The sequence below is a fragment of the Vulpes vulpes genome, chromosome 3 (genome assembly GCF_048418805.1).
Source record: "Vulpes vulpes isolate BD-2025 chromosome 3, VulVul3, whole genome shotgun sequence".
Classification (NCBI taxonomy): domain Eukaryota; kingdom Metazoa; phylum Chordata; class Mammalia; order Carnivora; family Canidae; genus Vulpes; species Vulpes vulpes.
This window is the reverse complement of record NC_132782.1, coordinates 114,524,228-114,528,956: the sequence shown is the minus strand read 5'-3', so window position 1 is coordinate 114,528,956 and position 4,729 is coordinate 114,524,228. Positions and strand designations below refer to the sequence as shown.

The window sequence follows — 4,729 nt, the reverse complement described above, 5'->3', positions numbered from 1 at the left end:
GGGCCCCCAGCCTGCGCTCTGGAGGAGCCAAGGGCAGCAGCTCCACAGGTTCTCCCCCGGGGCCGGCGCACGTGTCGGGAGCAGATGCCTGAGCAAAGCCGGCTGAGTGGTGCAGGATGCGGCCCGGGCCGGCCCCTAAGGTGAGGTGAGGGGACAAGGACAGTCCCCCTTGCAGTGCCTCCCTCTGCCCCAGCCCCCTACCCCTCACCCACCCATTCTGCCCGAAGTCCCCCCAGCCGGTCACCCAGCAGAGGGTGCCTGCGGGGAAGTAGGAGCCTGGTGGAGCCAGAGGGATCGGCCTGATGGTGCGGGAGAAGACCACGGGGCGCGCCAGCTTCACCAGGGCCATGTTGCCACCCTGGAATGCATCCCCGTTGAAGGAGGGGTGCTGGATGACGCTGATGACCGCCACGGAGATGGAGTCCCGGGGATGCGTGTATAGGACAGACTCTCCCAGCTGGACGCTCAGGTCCTGCAGAGTCACGAAGCTGGGCAAGGGGTAGAGGACACAGTGGGCTCTGAGGATGGCAGCATGGTGGCCCCCACTCCGCCCACTCAGCTCTGCCGGGGAGAGGGCATTGCGCCCGGGGCCTCCTTCCGCCCCAAAGGACCCTCTGCTCCACCCTGGCCCACAGGTCGGAGGGAGGTGTGAGGAACGCCGGGCACACCCTTGTCCCTGAGAAACCCGTCGGGCCGGGAGAGGCTCTAGGGAGGAATCCAGCTCCGCGAGAGCGGGTGGTGCAGGCTTCGAGTACAGAGCCCCCCATGCAGCAGGGCCCGTACTGGGGGGACAAAGTGGCCCCGTTCTGCCTGGGGCCAGATGGACAGCCATAGGGGAGGCGGCACCAAGACGGCCAGGGGCCAGGGGACCAGGTCGGGGCTGCGCTGGAGCAGGGTATGGGAGATGACGGTCTCGGCAGGGGCTGGGGCCAGGGCCCCATAAACGAGGGCAGGGGTGCACCCTGGGGCTGCTGAGGCCTCCGAGGGCAGCAGGGGGGGGGCAGTGGCCTGGGAGGGGCCACAGGAAGGGTGTCTCCCGCAGAGAGGACCCATTGGAAAGCACGGGGGAGCTTCTTGGGGAGGCTGTCATGAGCGGAAAATATGCTGCATGGTGCGCTGGGGTCAGCACACGGGGGCAGGAAGCCCCCAGTAACCGCTGGGCACATATCAGGACTTAACGTCTGCCCAGGACGTTCCGGAAAGGGCCCTGTACCCTCAGGATTACAGAAGGCGGGGCTCCGGTGGGGGCTCAACGGTGGAGGTTCTTCGCCCCGGGTGTGACTCCAGGGTCCTGGGATCAAGTTCAGCATCGGGCTCCCTGCAGGGAGCCTGCTTCTCCCTCTGCCTGTGTCCCTGCCTCTCTCTCTGTGTCTCTCATGAATAAATAAAATCTTAAAAAAAAAAAAAAGAATTGCAAAAGGCTTATATACCCCCAAAATAACACTTGAGACAGCCACTTATATTTTAATCATCCCCTCTGGGAAGGTCGTGTGACAGCATAGTTGGGCTTCAGGAGGGGCCAGCCTTGACTGTGGGTTGCTTCGTGACTGTTTTGTTTTGCGTTTGGTTGGCAAGTATTGTCAGGGGGGGGTCTGGCTCTTGAAAAATTTGCTACTTTCTCGTCCGCCCGTGCTCCCCGCGGCCTCGTGCATGGTGGCTGGGGCGCGGAGCTGCCAAGTGTCCTGCGGCGGCTGAACCCACAAAGCCCGGCCCGTCTCCACAGGGAGATAGTCTCCAGCCTTAAAACAGAGGGAACAAAAAAAAATAAAAAATAAAAATAAAACAGAGGGAACTTCTGACACCTGCCGTGATAGCATGGATGACTCTCAAAGACCTCCCGCTCGGTGCAACAAGCCAAACTGGGAAGCCGGCGTCATAGGACCCGCTTCCATGAGGTGAGAACTGTGGAGCCGGGAAGTGGGGGTGGGGGTGAGGGCTCACGGGGACTGAGCTTCGGGTTGGGAAGTGGGGGATCCTGGCTGGGCAGTGGGGTGGTCCCTGGATAGTGTGGACGGAGCTACTGCCCGGAACCGCGCGCTGAGAGAGGATGGAGATGGCCAATTGCATGCTGTGCATTTAACCGTGATTCCAAAAGTGGAAAAAAGGTTCCAACTTCCAAGGAGCATCAGATGATCAAAATATGTTTTCTTTCCTAGTTTGAAGGAAATGGCCGGCGTCGAGGCATAGCTGCGAAGCGGGGAGCCTGCGGGGCTGACCAGGAGCTGTGGGCGGGCCGGCGGGACTCACCCGGAGATACAGTGCGTGGCAGTCAGCACCCAGCGCCCAGGCTGACTCCGCACACGTGCTGGCCCCCGACTCAGAGGCTGACCTGCCAGGGCCACTGCCGGGGCGCCGCCGCCGCGCCCCCCACGATGCGGGCCTCCGGGGTGAAGCTGCTCACTGCTGGAGGGAAAGGGGGTCACCGGGCCGGCCTCCCTCTGGGTGAGCGGGGCCCAGGTCGGGCTGCAGAGGTGGGGTCCCCTCCCGCCCTCGCCTCAGACGGCACAGCCCACGGCACTGCCCGGGACGCCCCACGGTGGTCGGCGTGCACCCTCTCTGCCGTCCAGTGGGATCGGGGCCTGGCCACGTGAAGTGTGCCCTAGCCACGGGAGCTGAGTTTTCCCCTTAATTTCAGGGCATCTGGACGTCAGGGGCCCCGAGAGTGGCTGGGGGCCCGGGTGGAGAAGGAGGTGGACGTTCCATGGCTGTTATTTGGAAGCAGGGGAGGCCCTGCGTGTGGTCCTGGCAGGTTGGGGCATGAGGGGGCACCAGGAAGCCTCAGTTTCCATCCTGTGCCTCCCAACATCTTCCTCTGTCCCGCGGGGGAGCTGCTGCCAGGAGAGCCCTCAGAGCGTTGAAGGTCACAGAAGGGCACGCGAGTACAACAGTTCTCACACAGACCAAGGGGCCCGGGCTGTGGAGCTCCAAGGACAGCTTGGGTGGAGTGTGACCCCCGCACCCACCCCACCTGCCCCGTCCCCGGGGCAGAGCCTCGAGGCAAGGAGCCCACCAGGAGTCATGGCCTGGGCCCCCAGGGTTGGAGGTCGGGGTCGCAGCCAGCCGGACGCTGTGACCTGGGGACTCACCCCCGTCTCCCAGGATGAGCAACAGGAGCACCAGTGAAAGCAGCATCTGCGGACACCCGCAGGGTGGGGTTGTTGCCGCCTGACCCCCCCCCCCACCCGCCGCAACCCTCAGAGCCTCCCGTAGGACTCCCCGCAGCAAACACACGGGTGCCCCTGTGACCCTGGCCTCGTGGGGTCCCCACCACCCCAGCCCAGGAAGGACCACAGGGCGAGCCTGCCCCTCCTGCTCTCCAGGGACCCCCTCCTTACCTGGAGAGGCGTCCACCCAGGGCCCGGCGGGACTTGCGGTTCTCCCTGCGCCTCGGTGGCACCTGACTCCGATGGCACCTGCCTCTGGCATTGCGTCACTCTGGCCGGGAGCGACACCCAACCCCTCCCCCTTGGCCTCCCACCCTCTTCCCTGTCCCTCCGAGGTCCCGGAAGCATGGGGCAGGGAAGGAAGCCCTGGGGTGGGGCCGCACAGGGGCACAGGGATCCGGGGTCCCCCCAGGGCTGGCAGCCGGACGAGGTGACCGGTTCGCTCCGGATGTGCTGGGAGAGCTCTTGGCTCCCTCGCTGCCCGGCCAGGCTGCGGGTAGGAAGGGCCAGCGTCCCCTGCCGTGTGGGCGCCGCAGTAGGCTGAGCGCCCTGTGTGGCCAGGGCCGGGCAGGGGTCTCCTGCCGAGGAGAGCGGCTCCCTCCCCGCGGTGCACCCATGCACTGAGCACACAGCTCGGTTGCAGCCGCCCCAGGAAGGCCAGCCTGCAGTCGCAGGGGGGCGGGGGTGGTCAGGGAGCAGGCTTCAGGAACCCGGCCAGCGCTGAGGGGAGAGCCTGGGGCGTGGTGACCCGAAGCATCTGCCTGGACCAGGTGCAGAACAAACACGGAGCAGGAAGGCCTGGCAGGTTCCGGGAGCCGCCTCCCCGCAGAGCCGACCCTGTTGATCCTGGCGGGGCCAGGGCCCCAGAGCCCTCTTATCTCGGTACTACCTCCCAGGCCTGCCCCAGCCCCATGGGCCTTGGCTTCCCGTGACCACCATCCCTCCCTCCCGCAGGCGCCACAGAGGAGGAGAGGCCGGCTGGGCCTCGGCAGGCACGGGGACCGCAGGGCCTGGCTGAGGCAGCGGCCGCGGTGGCAGCCCTGCGGAGTGGGAGGCCCTCCGCCGGCCTGGCCTCGCTGCGCCACCCCTGACACGCAGAGAACGATGCTGGGACTTGGTGTTACCATGGTAACACACCCATGACACAAATTCCACCCCTGAAACAGTTCAGAGCCCTCGATCCCTTCACGGTCCCGTCCACCTGCTGGCCTTCGAGCCCCAGGTTCTGTCCCCCAGGAAGCAGGCCCCACCGACCCGCCGCGCAGACCCACCCCACGGACCCGCCATGGCCACACAGCTGTCCCGTCCCCAGCCCGTGGCCTTGGCACAGGGTGATGGCGGGGGGCAGGGGCTTCCTGAGGTGGCACAAGCTCCTTCTTCCATGGTTTAAAAACCCAACCAGGAAATGTCCCCTTGTCTTCATGATAAAAATAGTAACTTTTTCCTTTCTGCTTACCCACATGTGCTCCACAACAGAAGGTGCAGACGTTTGGAAAGTCCCGGGAAGCAGTAAAAGCGCCCCAGGTGCTACCTGCCGTGCTGCCCGCCGGGGCCGCAGACTCTGA

General features: G+C 65.3%; 1 long non-coding RNA gene across 2 annotated transcripts; it reads right to left on the bottom strand.

Annotated features, from left to right (window-relative positions):
• Positions 1 to 1,668: 1,668 nt before the first annotated feature.
• LOC140598137 (uncharacterized) lies at positions 1,669 to 4,213 on the bottom strand. 2 transcript variants are annotated; one of them, XR_012000262.1, is made up of 4 exons: positions 3,336 to 4,213; positions 3,087 to 3,132; positions 2,248 to 2,400; positions 1,669 to 1,739 (listed from the first exon to the last, which is right to left on the bottom strand). It is a non-coding gene; the product is annotated as an uncharacterized lncRNA (long non-coding RNA). The 2 variants fall into 2 exon arrangements; XR_012000263.1 differs by having other exon boundaries at positions 2,248 to 2,403; positions 3,336 to 4,199.
• Positions 4,214 to 4,729: the final 516 nt, after the last annotated feature.